Here is a 16,195-nt window from a genome sequence, read left to right as displayed (position 1 = left end):
GATTATAAAATTCATTACTACCTAGGTTTCAATATTACAACATCACCTTCAACGTGAAGAATATGCGGAAAATTGCAAGTATTCATTTCCCTTAGCACTTGGCTCTAAAATGACGCTCATAGTGTCACTCTGAAAGATATCAGTTCTTAAAAGCTTAAGCAATCTCTGTCTACCACGTGCCGTACGAGTCACTTGCGTATCCCACGTTGAATCCCTGAGCTGATGCTGAGCAACTTTCAATGCTCGCTTGCAACGTTTTTTTTTAATAGCGCAGCTTTTTTAAGTACTTTATTTAGTTCACGGATTAAATATTTCTGTGCTGGATCCCACATTCTCGCCGCGCTTACGAGGTGTGGCCTAAGAAGAGAGACGTGGCACATCTCCTTCAAGTTTTAATCCGAAATCCTTTCCACAACACGCTTGACGAATACAACAAGCTGGGGAGGCTAGGGAATCGCAAAAGTACCAACTCTTCCGAAAATTTTCACTTTTTCTTCCAGATGAAACATGTTTCTTTCTCGTGCGCTTTCGGCGATCAATAATTTTCCATCGTGTTAAATATTGTTAGGGAAAGAATAAATTTAGATAAAATGAAATATATTTGAACGGCAGAGCGCTCACAAAACTGCAGATCTGTGCATTCACTAGTATGATTGTTTAAGAGGAGCGAATATCATCCATATCTCAATTCACGTACATCTTACAGCCTAAGACTATTTTTAACCACTTCACCGCTAAATTTTAATCGTGATATATACATAAACGGAGACCTTACGTATTGAACGTACTTATACCTGATTTCATGAATTAAGTATCACTCATTAATGAAGAAAAATAGTTTACCCATGAAATCGCGTGACATTCTTGTTTAACGCGACCTCCAGTGGCGTAACTATGGGGGGGGGGATGAGGGGAATAGATCCCCCCCAAAGCCTCAGAGAAATAAAAATAATATCAAAAACTATCGTCTAGTTTTGACAAATAGTAAATTTTAACGTAACCTTTTAATGAAACGCAAATTTTAAGTGCTAAAATTGTGTAATATATGTTTGCAGGCATGCCATTTTTACAAATTTTCCCAGAGGGAGGGGGGGTGAGGGGTGGGAGGTCGCCCTTCCCCATCCCCTCTTATTCCCCCCAAATCCTATTCCTAGCTACGCCACTGGCGACCTCTAACCTTCTGGTCAGGACTCGTTCCTTTCCTTGAGCAACCTCATACTTGTAAGAGGTATTTTAAGGATGTCGATAAGTTTCACCCGGGATTTGAATTCGGAACCCTTAAATCAGTGGCCGAGTGCTCTTCAAAACAGGTGACCACGCTCCTCCGTTTGATAGGATTTTCAAACAGAAAGACTGGAGGGTTGGTTTGGATGGGTGAGGATAGAGCGCAGCACGGGCTAAGCGACAGCAGAGTCCTCTGGATTGTTGATAATACACTACAAAGACCCTATGAGGGAGTAGTGTAGAGAACTGCCATCCAGAGGACTCTGAGCGACAGAAGTGTGATTTCTCACATTCAGGGTCGTGGGGCCAGCTCCTTTCCCTGTCCACACCTCACACTTTGGGGCATTTTATCAGGGGAAATAAAATCCGAAGATTCGATTCAAGCGTAATGGCACGAATATTACAATAGAGGATCCTCAATAGGGTAGTTTCCTTCATCAAAGAAAACGAAAGGCATTGATTGCGATTCGTTACCCACCATTACTGTATTCATAATATACAAATTAATTCTTTTTAGAAATACCGGTTTAGACGAATGACAATGGTCCATTTTTATCCTCATTTGAAAAGGGCCAGATTGGCGCCCATGCGATGCCACTCCACGTGAGGTCACAGGGACCTAGTTTCTATACGAGAAGATAGGAGTTATACATCGTCTGAGGTTACCAATGCATGCATGAGGCGCAGAGCTCAGGGAAACATGTCTTAATAATCACTTATTAAAACTGGCTAAGGTCGGAAAGTTTTCTTCATTTGATAAGGTATTAATAATCCTTATTTAAGCCAAGCGCTACCAGCCAGCAGGGTACTCAGCTACCCGCTAGCAGTCTGCGTCGTATCAGCGCTAAGCCTCGCCTCAAGGTCACCTCACAGGGCGGCAGCGGGAACCAGAAATACGTCACACGGAGAGATTTCCCGGCATTAATACTTACGCGTCGCGTTTTCGCGCGCTTGAAAATTTTCCCTTTTCATTTAATAGCGAAAAATAGATATCGTCATTTAAAAATCTAAAAGCAAGAAATACGTACTCCAGGAGTAATAATCTTTCGATTTAGGCAATAAAAAAATAATAGGAAACTACCCTATTCGGCCTCATAATGTGTTATCGCCCACCGCGCATTTAAATGGGTTTACAAAGTCGCCACTCGCGTCGCTGACGGACCGTGGCGTGTGTTTGCTGGGCTCATCATCCAGCCTAGCAACGGAATAGAAGTCTACGTAATGCGAGGCTATATTATAGCGGCAGTTATATAACGCGGGTTGCATTAATCCAGCCGTTTACCTAGAATTTTCTATCGATTAGATATAGAAAATTATGGCCAATTGGACCTTTGAGCAAGAACTCTTCTATCTTAAATTTCATTTTGTATCATGCTGCGAAGTTCAAACGCGATGTGGTGACAATGGCGAACCTTCTCTTGTGAAATAAAGAAAGAAACACGGTTTGTATGGAAGAAACACGGTTTGTATGGAAGAAACACGGTTTGTATGGAAGAAACACGGTTTGTATGGAAGAAACACGGTCTGTATGGAAGAAACACGGTTTGTATGGAAGAAACACGCGGCCCAATTTGCACGCTTTTTCTAAACTTTTTTTTTTGCCAGTTTCATCGATAGAATCTTTTAATTGATTTTTAACCCACTTCCCATTGTTGGATCGGCTTTAAATGTTGCATCCTTCCTTGCTTCTGACGACAACACGATATTCAATAATGAGACATTTTAAATTTTGTCATACACGCTCGAAAAACACTCCCGTGACTGAGCGGGGTAACACAGTCAAACTTATGTTAATGTTGTATTTTTTTATTTTTATTTTGTCCCTTTGATATTTTTTGCACTTGAACTCAACCACTTTTTCGTTCATTAGGCTACGAATGTTTTTTTTTTGCATTTAAACTGTTTTTGAAAACTTCAGTTTTTATCGGTAGGGTAACTGAGTTAACCCGCACAGCTGTTGGCGGGAAGAAAAAAAACTTGTTTGTGATATGAGTGCAAGGATAAAAGTTGAATGCAATAAATTTTATGATATAATAACTTCAATACGCCAATATTGTACATGATGGCAACTTTTGTACTTGTTTTTCCATAGCATGTTAGCCAATGTACAGTTACAATAGCAAAATATGAAAGATTCCTGTCAATTCGCACAAAATCAATATAAAAACCTTAATGTAGCCAACAATGTATTTTTAAATAAAAAATTTAAAAATAAGATTTTATGTCATTAAAAAAAGAACCATGGTGTTGAATTACAGTAATGACTAATGTACAACATATAATTCTTTGATGACGATGGACAACTCGTTCATCGAAACGTCGGCCGAGATGGAGTTGGAGAACCTTACCCGGTGGATTTCCCGAGTAACCGTCCACGATTCGATACGCGGGGAAAGCCTACGATCACTCTATAATTTATGAATTATAGATGGGGTACTTGAGATACCCCAACCAGTTGTTCGCGCAAGTATTCTAGGCACAATACGGAAGGGTTAATTAACTAAATTTCCACATGGAAAAATAACTTTAATTTTCACAATAGATGGTGTTAGTTATCCATTTTTTCTTATTCTTTTGCTTCATAGATTATTTTATACTGTTTTTGAAAAAAGCGTAATTTTTTAAATGTCTTGTAATTTTATTTTTCTCCTCATTTAAGATTCCGGGGATTTCCTAGGAGCACACTAACCGTTTGCTAAGGAGCATCTGACTAGCTAAGTCTTCCTTTCTCACCCCCCCCCCTTTCATGCACGGGATGATCGCGAGAGGAAAGGTGTACCGCTTTGAGATGCATTTAAACGGAAGCAAAGACATCCTACACCAATGTCTCCCGCTATGACGAATAAACAATTACGACGCGCCCTTGGAAGTCAACGGAGACGGACGATGGTTAATTATTCTAAGAAGAAAACGTAGACACCACCACACGAGCTCAAGACTTACCACGTAAGCAGATACGAACCAACTTAAGACTTCAACGCAGTGGCTTTTGGTGCGAACGCACAAAATAAATATAAACTGATTATTTTTCTCTCCTTTATCTGACCTCTATACTTAAACTAAATTTTAATCATGGAGAGTAGGTCTTAATCTCTTAGGTTGTTGAGTTTTGAATAAAGAGTGGGGAAATTACCATGTGTGTTCTTTTATCATGTATATATGTCGAACTTCCACAAAATCCAGCCTGAAACAATTTTGTGCTTAGGTTTTTAAATTGAAACATAAGTTTTGCCGACGTTTCGGTTTATTCGTAAATCATCATCATTGCTTGACATGAAAATTGGTATATCATTTTCATATGTAAGCAAAATAAAGGGTTACCCGGGTTCCCAATCCAACTAAATAATGAAATTCATGTTTTTTCCTACTTTTACCATCTAAATGTCGTCAAATTCACGGACTGCTGATACGACTTTTTAGGCACTGAAATATGGATCACGTAACAATCACCGGTCGCAAATTTACTAAAAATTAACGTACTCGACCACGACCACCGAGAGAGACCCAATTTGCACGCTTTTTCTAAACTTTTTTTAAAATTGACTGTTTGAGGCGTAACTTGGTGAAAGCGATTCATAATTAACATTAAAAAGAAGAAATTGGGCGTTTGGGAAGAACTTTTTTTTGCCAGTTTCATCGATAGAATCTTTTAATTGATTTTTAACCCACTTCCCATAGTTGGATCGGCTTGAAATTTTGCACGCTTCCTTGCTTCTGACGACAACACGATAGGTACTCAATAATGAGACATTTTAAATTTTGTTCAATTCCGAGAGAGATTCGCTCTCCCTCGGTGGTCGTGCTCCACCCGTGAATGCAAACACATCTATGAAAGAACTATCAGTTATGACGTCACCTAACGTTAGCAAAATTCAGGGACGGCTGAACCCGGCCGCTTGTAACTTACCACAAGGGTTTTTACAATGATACATTCAAAAACGGAAACATTCAGTTATGCATTAACAAAAAAGAAGAGACGAGAATTTTGACACACCTTTTTTGCATAGTTTATTGATGGTAACTAAGCTTATACAAGTCACAGTAAATATAACTATAACAGCGTCCATGGTGACTGTGCAAAAGCAGGGCCAAACATTTGGTAACCCTAAAACTTCGGTATTGTTATGGGAGATGAAAAAAGTAAATAACTTACTTAATGGGTATTATATTTTATAAAACCTTGAAATTTTTCCTCCTTTATGAGGATTAAAAAAAGACCTGAATTAAATGACCAATCGAAACAAATCAACGATAAAAAAAACGCTACCGTCGGAACCAGCCAATCAGTCCCATCACGAAATCTAGGATTTGGTCATTCCATACTTGCTCGAGTGAGCTGCAGCAGAAAATCGTTCTCGTTTATATTTATCCTGAAGTAGCAGCCAAGTGGCTCATTAGTATACTCTAAGGAGTACCTACTTTTATAATCGCCGACGTAACAGCAGACCCCATTCAGCGATGGTCCCTTTAAAAGATGATGGCAACATTCACTCATCGAGATCACGAATTCATGAGATCACGGCGCATAGGCAGTTGGAGAGAGTGAGTGACCCACGACGAATGGGATTTGAGAGGGCGACCGTGACCAAGTTGGGAGGGCGAAACCCCACGAAAAGGTGACCTCCACTCCGAGAAAAGCAGAATTACCGCCGGCGTCAATCGAGAAAGGTAATTCAGATAAATTACTGTAATTTTCGGGTAACTACATGTTTTCACTTTTCAAGAGTGAAATCTAGACTGAACACAAATAGTGAGGGAAAAACTATGAGAAACCTATTAAAAACTGCAATAATCCCATATCGAACTAGAGGAAATAGAAATCATGAAAAATAATGGGAATATAAGCATGTCACCTTTCCAGTATGCCCATTTTTCTCTATGCTGGTCATCTAACAGTTGGACAACGAAGAATACTCTAATTAAAAAAAACGTTAGTGATTATACCGAAAGCAACTCATAACACAGATTATAACTCTTTAATAAATAATTAACCTTGTGGTTTTATTTCAGGATTTTGAGAAGTACCTTAATAAGTTGTCCAGAATTCATTATTTTTTAATGTCGCCGAAAATCTCAGCAATTTTTCAAGGTCAAGGTGAAAAACGGAATCACCGGGTTTAATATTCAACAATCCCTCATTAAGTACGAAGCTAATATTTTATAATTTTGAAGTGCCCGGAAGGATTTAGTTTGAAAGTACGATTTCTGAAATATACCTACTGAAAATAACGATAAATTATGATAAGTATCACCACAGGATTTTCCTATAGCCTAACTAGGCAAAGCAAATTGTTAGCAAAATTAAAATAATACTATTCTAAAAACAGTGAACACAAATCACTGAACCACATTTTTTTAGAAAGGTAAATACCAATCACAGTATGTTTAATTTAACATGTTGACATATGAGGCATACGAGACACCATCGAGGTATATCAGAATAATGATCTCTCATGTAATTTCATTATCACTAGTCAAGAATCCTAGGGCCTGGTTTACACAGTGTGAGCTAGCATCCGAGCTGGCCTAGTCGGTTACTGCAGCGCAGCTACTCCCACCGTGCGACCGCATCATACGAGTTACTGTTACGTGCGAGTCGGTCAGTAACTCGCAACCGAGTTACTACAAAAAGTATTGTTTTTACTCCCCTCTCGCCTTCTCCCACCGTGCCACAAGCGGCAGCTCGCATGTGACCCGGACGAATTCTTCGTGTTTCTGTGTTTTAAGTAAGTAGTTATTAAAAACGAGAAATGGCGGACAGATGGGCTTCCAAACAAAATGTAAAGTTTGTGGAGTAAAACAAGGACCAAACCAACTTATGGATTTGCTTGAATCCTAATTATAAGAACAGTGATTTGCGTTAAGCCTCGCTTGAACCCATTCGCATGGAATTGGGTTTGAAACGCCACTGAAACGATGCGAGTACCTACACACGTGCGGTAACTGTCTACTTTCACGCCAGCAGCTCGAACTCGAGCGACCGGGTGAGGCGAGCCGAGCTACTGTCATGCCAGTATCCAGATCCAGTAGCTTTCTACTGTCAGGTCAGCAACTCGTATTGTGTAACCGCGCCCTAAGATTGGTTTTACGTAGCTATTCCACTCAATTCTCCTATTAGCTAATCTTTTAGCGCCTACATAACTCTTCGGCTTTGCGTCGTTAATCACCTGCTAAACGTATCTCACCCGCGGCCCATCTCAGCCGTTCCTCCCTTCAATCTGTCCTCCATCGTCGATAATTTTCATTAGACCAACGTGTCGCATGTTGTGGTAGAATAAAAAGTCCCGTTTAGTACCCAAGGATTTCGGAAGACTTCTCTCCCACTCTTCTTAGAACTTCCGCATTACTCATGCAATATATACATTTGATCTTCATCATTCTTCTGAGACAACACATTTCGTAAGCTTTCTGTCTTTAGATTTTTCGGTAAAAATTCTTATAATAAGCATGCCATGATATAGCTATAATGGCAGGCTCCTCATCATTTTTCAGCTTTTAGGGAATGATAATTTACGAAAAAAATCATTTCCTACAAGCTGAAAAATTGAAAGTATGAGAAAGCCTCTTCTCTTAATTTCTCCGCGGCTCTTTGTCGATACCTCACTTCCGTAGAGGAGCATACTCCAAATGTAACTTCTGATCAGTGGCGCCGACTCCATGGGGCCTGAAGGGGCCCGATCCCCCTCAAAAATTCGTTATGGGTGTGAGGAAAAAATATGTCAAGCTTGCCGATTTTCCCCGGAGTGTCCAGATATCGAGATTCGAGTTATCAGGGTTCTGATGTTGAGCATAGGACTCTTCTAAAATGCTATAAAAAATTTGAAACTCACTACTTATAAAATTTCCCGGGTCAAGATCCTCGGTTTTGGCCCCCCAATATTTTTTTGTAAGTCGTCACCCCTGCTTCTGATAAACCATAAGTAAAATTGGACATTGGAATATTTAACATGATAACGTGCCTAACATCATACAAGCTATTCTGATAAACCGTTCCCTTACTTTTATCTCTAAATTTCTCGCTCTTTCTTTTGGTGGAATGCTCTCTTCGCCTGGGATATTATGCTGATAATTTTTTTCTTGCTTTTCCAATCGCTAGTTATTGACGTATATCACATTAATGATCTCTCATGTAACTTACAAAGTTAAAAATGGGAGGTGCATGGGCCTAGTGGGGAATAGACTAAGGCCTCCATTAATTTAAATCCGGCCCTGAGTATCAAACAGTAATATCGAAATATCAGCATGTTATTTTGTCAGAGCCGAACAGTCCTCTTCAGAATCCTCCTTTTAATTCAACCATCGGCGGATGCCCTTTGAGGCACACATCGCGTGTGCGACCATCCCGATCGCTTCTTAGAACGCTCCATTGAACCCTCCAGCCATGCAACATCGACTTCGGTCATCCGAGATAAAACCTAGAGCACTCGGATATATCCTCGCACGGAATCGGTCAATAGAGCGCCAACTGCTGCAATCAAAAGCGAGAGAATTCAGAAAGGCTGCGCTTCTAGTAAGCGGTCACTGGGTATGCCAAGAAAAAACGAAAGTTTTGATAATTCAGGGGGCATCTCCCTTGTTACGTGGAAATTCTTGAAGGAACAGCGTTGTAGTAACGAATATTACACAAGAAGACTCTTCTGTTCGTCACTGGACGTTTTGCTATCCCCCGCCCATTTAAATGAATTTGCCTAAATCACCACTAGGGTTGCAGACGGCAGAGTGCTCGGAATTTCACACAGAAATTAGCTATAATTAATCCTGTTAAGTAAAATTTACATTTTAAATAACATATTATATTGAACTCATAGATTTTCAATGCAATTTCTCACGAGTGCAAGAAATCGGAAGCAAATATTGAGAAAAAATGAATCGCTCTGAACACATATCGCCGTGTGGCATGATTTGCCCGACGTTTGCTATTAATTGAAATACAAGGTTTGCTAACAATATTTCGTGACGCACCGTTTCAAAAAAATTCCAAATATAATTACTTTCTTCGATTTTTAGTATATAATTCGTTACCTGCCATCTTTAAAGGAATGAGTTTTCAGCGCAGAATTGAAGTACATTAAATTTCCTACAACTTTTATCTCCAAGATTATTATCTTCATAAAACTCCAGCGCCATTTGATAATTGGCATTTTTTTCTCATCTACGCAATTAACAGTTCCTCTGAAATTAACGAAGCAAGCCGGCCTTGGTAGTACTTTTCATAAAAATAATTTATTCCTACGTATTTTTCGGCGACGAATGCGAATATAACCTTCATATTCTTCTCCTAAGATGTGAAATACTTTGCAAATTGCAAGTTTAAAAATGTTTAAATAGTCGAAAAGTTAATAAACTACGCAAACACCAACAGTGTTCTAAACACTTATTGTATCAATAATGTATTCGGGCACTGCCTTATGCGAGCCTTCATATCGGCAAATGCTTAAAATGCCTGAAGGAAGTAGGCAGGGTGAGTTATCAAACCCTTAATAACGAGTAAAACGCCAAAAATAGCGGAAAATTGTTTTTAAAATCACATTTCAATGTATTATTTTAAATTAATTTCTATAATGAATAATAAGTCTTCGTCAAAACTTAAACCTTCCTGAGGCAACATCCTCGAAATACGCAAATGAAATTTATGAATTTTGAATGCGTTACAACAGGGTTTTAATATTTTTAGCTGAACATTTTTTTGCTGATTTTCTATGCATTCGCATATCAAAATGAAGATCGCCTAAATATTCAAACTTTCCGCTGTTTGCGACACACTGACGCGGCAAGCACTCGAGACAGAAAGATTTTATCTGTAAACTAATTAAAGTACAAAGGAAAGCGGCGCGGTGCATTAATAAACCCATAAAATCCAACACAGATCGTTAAGCACAGATTTAATATTTCTTCGGATGGAACACGCTATAATTACTACAAAATATCTTTCGAACTGAAGGAGGGGCCTAAAATTAGTGTGGCACAGATGAGTGATAAGTTTATTTATTCAATTATTTCCATTACTATGCGAGGCGTAAAATTTTGGGATCACTACATCAACTTGTCAGAGCCAGAGAAATACTTACACCCGACATACGAATTTCATTAGTTAAAACACTAGTCTTCCCTCACTTGGATTATTGCACAGCCTTATTCACTAACCAAGACGACGCAAACAATAATAAACTCCAATTGGCCATGAATTCAGCTGTAAGGTTTATTTACGATTTAAAAAAATGGGACCATATCAGTAACTATTACAATCACCTCAACTGGCTTAAGTATAAAGAGCGACGCACCCTTCACATAATAACTCTAGCCTTTAGTATCTTAACGACCGGTTACCCGCCATACTTGTATGAGAAATTCATTAGAAAATCTGAGGTTCATGATATACCTACCCGAAATCATAACATTGACCTCCATATTCCAAAACATCACACGCCTCATATGAAAAAATCATTCATAGTAACCGCCTCACATATATGGAACTCTCTCCCAGCCCAAATAAGAAGCAGTACAAATATCAATAGGTTCAAACACAGCACATATGGGTTTCTGAAGAATGCCTCCTTATCCCCAAGTTAAATTTCTTTTGTTTATATTCACTTTCTTATGTTCATATTTCTTGTTTATATTCACTTTCTAATGTTCATATTTCTTGTTTATATTCATTTTCTTATGCTCATATTTCTTGTTTATATTCACTTTCTTATGCTCATATTTCTTTTTTATATTCACTTTCTTATGTTCATATCTCTTGTTCATATTTCTTTTGTTTGTCACCTTAAATTTTGTAATTAGTGTGTTATATCGAAGTGCGATTATTTATTATTATTTTTTTTTGTCGAAAATATTGTATTGTTTCTTTCATGTACTAGGCGATATGCACTGCTCACATTTGACTGTATACGTATATGTATTTATTTACTTTTTCTTTTATTTATCTATCTCAATGTGAAATGTAGAAAGATGTACTTATATTTTCTCATGGGCCCCAGTGCCTACGAAAATAAACGATATTATTATTATTATTATTATTATTATTTCCACGCCTCCGAAAATAGCACTATTCGGACTTTACAGCGGAGTTTATGATAGCATGTAACAATCAAACTTGCACAAACATCCATGCCCTGAATAAGGGTAACTTACTGGAACCCGTGACCTTTGGTTTGGCAGGCGACGACTTGATCCCGCCGCCATCGAGGCCGACGGTTACGATAAGTAAGTTAATTTTCCAGAGCCAACTACACGTTACATTAGGCGTGGTATATTATGAAATTTTCTGGGCTTTCCCTTGAGGCACCCATACCTACTTATAATATGCGTGCCCACGATCACCCTGCGACTTTTCATCCGAATGCGAATCCGCTCAGCTGGCAGTGTCCGGAGCATAAATGCCTACCTCCAAACTTGGATAATAGGAGATGAGCGTTTATGCCCTGGACAGTGTCCAGTGGACACTGCTAGATGAGTGGATTCGTATTGTTGGGCAACTAGATGAGCGGATTTGATTCGGTGGGCGATTGTTGAGCGTTTTTGCTGTGGAGGTATCGATACGTATCAGCCAAAGCGTAATAAAAACGTTTTCAGCCAAAGCGTGAATTTAATAGTTTATTGCTAAAAATTACGCTCATATCAACTATCTACAAGCTAAACATTTTTCAAAAAAGCTAATTATAATTAACCAAATCTGATGGAGGGTACAATCGTAGATTCCCCAACACTACTACCATTTGTTGAATGACTATGAAAAAAACAATAACCAAGCCGAAATTGTCGTCCAATTGAGGAAAAATGTACTCTAAATGAAGCGTGAATTATTTTGTATTAGTCATCCCTGCAAATTATAGGGCTATAGTTATACGTCCTCCCTAAGACGACCGAAATCGCAATTTTCTGTCTGCACAAGGGGATGGATCATCGCCATTCCACTGCATTGAGTTACAAGAGTTCAGTGCCAATAACCCGGTAAAACCCCGGATAGGTGGCGCTTGGCCCAGTTACGAGTTGGGCCGTGGCCTGGGTGACACCGTTACTCCGATCTACCTGACAACCTCTGTCAATCGTTGTTTTTTCCACATTTTTGGAGCGGGCTTGAAACGGTACTCCATTCACAACAAAAAAATGTCTGTGGTCCCAGTTCTGTCCCTTCAGATTCCGAATTATATTCTCATATTACAGCAAAAATATTTCTCTTATTCCCAAGCTCACCCGCGTTAGCCTACTTACCCATATTTTTAAGGGCTTCTTTTTTCTTTATTGGGAGAGGAAACTTTTACTAAACCACATAAATAAAAACGACAACACGACCCGGGTTTCAACGTCTTAACGTCATCATCGGGTGTATTTTTTTAATTGTGCGGTTTAGTAAAGTTTCCTCACCTAATAAAGTCTGTGATGGAATACCACAAAGTTTCCCAAGATTGTGTTTTATCCTTCTTTTTTCTTTACGATCGTAAACTCTATTCACTAACAAATTTAATATTAAAAAGCCAACTGTAGCGTGATTTAATATTTTATATTAATTTTTACTTTTATAATAATTTTCTTGTGCCTTATTCCAATCACAATTATATCGAACATAAATCATCACTGGCATCCTAAGATTGGTTTGACGCAGCTCTCCACTCAATTCTCCAATCAGCTAATATTTTCACACCTATGGATTTCCACCTGCGAAAATTAAATATCAATGGCTAATACGACAACTGAGTTTAAAAATATCCAGCAAAATTCCACCATATTTTTTTAAATCCGTTCAAGACGTCGTTATTATTGTTGTTATGATCACAGCACGTGGGATCAACATCGTGACGACATCAACGCTGCTTCACTAATGAGAGCTAAACACTTCCGGGGCGTAATTCATTGAACATACAAATCATATCCTCTCCTCGGACGGCGAAGCCACATAAATATGCGGAAGGCAGACATACGGAAATCAATATAAATTTGGACGCCAAGAGCTGAACTCCATTGCCTGAAGCACTTCAATCCACACCGGGTAAGTTACTTTCAATATTTATTTAGGCAGATAGGTCCGCAGTAAAAGTATTTATAGGTATGGTATGATATTTAGAGGAGACGACAGATAGCTGAGGTCATTTTGGCACTCTCAACGAAAGGCGCCAATAAGGGCCACGACTTAACGTCGGTACACCTGCGGGTTGATTCGGGGTGAGCTCTACCCTCACCTACCCAAACCAACCTTCGGGTTGATTCACTGAGTGAGTGATTTGAAAGCTAATGGCGACACTCACTGTTCCTGTCCAGTTGCACTGGGCGTTACGCAGGATTCTCCTCATATTACTTTAAAGCTAGCGAATTGGGCCATTTGATGACGTCAAGAACTTTTGGCGTGGACGTCAACTTTATCTAAGAGTTATTTAAAATTTATAAATGGGGTATTGAATATGGAAGAGCGAATTTTCGCCGGAATATGTATTTTTTTGCTCGAAAATACGCCGAATTCACGTGACGCGATTAGGGGAGGTAGGGAGTCAAGCCGTTTCTCACCCAATCTCACGTTGGGGAAAGAGGGGGGTCCTGGCAAGTATCACGTACTTTTTTTACGCAAGAAACATGTACAATTGCGATCTTAGTAATCTAAAATACTAGTCTTAATCAGTGATGCCATGGCAAAATTAGTAGTGCCGGAACGCACTTTACTTAACTTTTTTTATAAGTGAAATATTACTCCAAAATGTTTTTTGTTACAAGTTATTATTTACATTTTATTACAAATGTAAATAATAGAATTTTGGTGGCAATAAAATTGATTAAAGTGTTATTTCACCATTATGTCTTTTGTTAACCAGTGCCCGAACGGGGTTCCGGCAGGTTCCGGCACGATGACTAAATAATTAAATTGGTTTTTTTTCTTTGATAAATCTAACGCAATGACGCATATAATAATGTATTTACACTGAAAATACGGATATTGAGCAATCTCACGTGAGAATAGAGGGAGGGGTCTAGCCAAATCTCAGGATATCCCACTAAAATGGAAGGTTCTAAAATCGCCAAAATCACCTCTAATTATTAATGGACATTAATCATTAATTTAACTTTAACTTTAACATTAATTAACATTAATCATAGTAGTGCGAAAACTTCCTCGCTAACAATATACTTCTCTGTTACAGAAAATTCTGCCAACGAAAATGAGACTTATGGAGAGCCTGACTTTTATTCTGGTCATTCTTTTACTGGTATCAACCTTTGGCACGATGTATGGTGACGGTGAGAAAATTATGGAACCAATATTGGCTTAAATACCACGTAACGAATGTTGAGTACTTATTTCTATTAGCTCTTTCCTAAAATCAATAACCAAATGAGTTACTGAAAGCTCCACAATGAAATCAATCATTCTTCTTATACTGAGGAAATCTAAATAGACTTCTGAAATGAAGTCTGGCTTGTCACCTTCAAACCCCTTGACCTGAGGCAGAATAAAGGTATCCATTTCATAGTAGTTATGTGATAGTATTTTCTGTAATTATCACTTGCGTTGGTCGCAATTTCAAAAATGCAGAAAAGTATTAATTGTAATAATTGTACAATATTGTATTGCATTAACGGCAGTTCCTTATTCTGTTCTACTTAGCCAACGAGTCCTAGACCAAAAACATAAGAGCAGAGGCTTAAGGTAACCGTAAGTTGTAAATAGTTATTACTGACCACTCTATTATTAAGTCATAGACTTTATGGTGGTTTTGGCATAAAAATCCCAATCCAACACTAATTTTCCAATACTCAGTTGCCAATTCATTAGGGCTCAGGTGAAAATACATAAAGATGGGCTTACACCAGTTTTGCCGGTTAAACCTCAATCATGTATTTTCTCCAGAACCCCGTTGAAGCTTACAATTGAATAAGAGAAAATTTGGAAAATTTAAGACACATTGAACTATTAATCTCTAAAGCTCCAAAAAAATAGTTTTACAATAACTCTACTATTTCACTAAGTAAATATAGTTAAATGGGTTCATGATTTGCTAGTAGTATAGTAGCGCCCAGCGATGCATTAGAAAATTCCATACTTTATTATTAAAAAACTACATGCACTAAATAGCATAGCGCTCTATTAAACATATCGCTAAAATTTGAAATCCATAATTTACAATCACCCTATACAACGAGACATTACTAAAGGAAAGCAGCATTCGCGAGGTATAATAGCATAGTTTAAATGACGCATCTGTTTTCTTAAACTGATACGATCATTTCCTTCCTTCAGCTGCATCATACCACTACGGTTGTCCGGGGAGCAACTATGAGTGCAACACCCAGTGCCGAAAGATGAAGCAAGGAGCTTTCGGAGGTTATTGCGGTGGAGAAGGACACAAAATCTGCATGTGCCGCATAATCGTAACTGAATAGCAAAGCAATCTCATCATTTTCCCACTCATCATGCATCTCCAAACACAATAGCAATCAACATTCAAGGACAAGAAAGTGTGATCTCATCCTTCGTTCACTTGAAAATATGACTATTCCAAATCAGTGAAGGCAAACTTTCCTTTAAATGTATTCGCCGCTATTGTTAAAACACCACTCCCAAGCCTTGAAAAATAAATTGAACTGCTATCCTGAAAACATTGTCTCGTTGTTATTTTATTTGCTTATCGATTACAACTTGAGTTTTTCGGAAATAGTGGTCAAAGCCATGATAAAGTACAGAACAACAGTATTCAATTAAGTTGGCTATTATGGTTACTCGTCGACCTGTTCTTATCCCTTAAACTGGATCGTACGCTGTGCTTCAATATAATTTAAGACAAATAGTATTCTGTTTTCTTGTTATTGGGCTACTATAAATTGGCAATATTTAGTAAGTGGGCTTTGAAATAAATATTATAAAATCAAATATTTGAGAAATTACACTCAATCTTTACACACTTGCGTCATCCTGTACCTCATCATCACCATTAGACAACAACCCTAAGATTGGTTAGACGCAGCTCTCCATTTCTCCCTC

General features: G+C 38.3%; 1 protein-coding gene and 1 long non-coding RNA gene across 4 annotated transcripts in view; one reads left to right on the top strand and one right to left on the bottom strand.

Moving 5' to 3' along the window:
* LOC124163316 (tetraspanin-18-like) overlaps window positions 1-16,195 on the bottom strand; it is a 106,863-nt gene that overhangs the window by 22,152 nt on the left and 68,516 nt on the right. The window lies entirely within an intron of this gene.
* Window positions 13,122-15,813, top strand: LOC124163317. 3 transcript variants are annotated; one of them, XR_006865745.1, is made up of 4 exons: window positions 13,122-13,216; window positions 14,358-14,672; window positions 14,822-14,863; window positions 15,455-15,813. It is a non-coding gene; the product is annotated as an uncharacterized LOC124163317 (long non-coding RNA). The 3 variants fall into 3 exon arrangements; XR_006865744.1 differs by lacking the exon at window positions 14,822-14,863 and having other exon boundaries at window positions 14,358-14,454; XR_006865743.1 differs by having other exon boundaries at window positions 14,358-14,863.

The sequence above is a fragment of the Ischnura elegans genome, chromosome 8 (genome assembly GCF_921293095.1).
Source record: "Ischnura elegans chromosome 8, ioIscEleg1.1, whole genome shotgun sequence".
In the NCBI taxonomy this organism is placed as follows: domain Eukaryota; kingdom Metazoa; phylum Arthropoda; class Insecta; order Odonata; family Coenagrionidae; genus Ischnura; species Ischnura elegans.
Note: the sequence above shows the minus strand (reverse complement) of the source record. Positions and strands in the feature narration are given on the sequence as shown.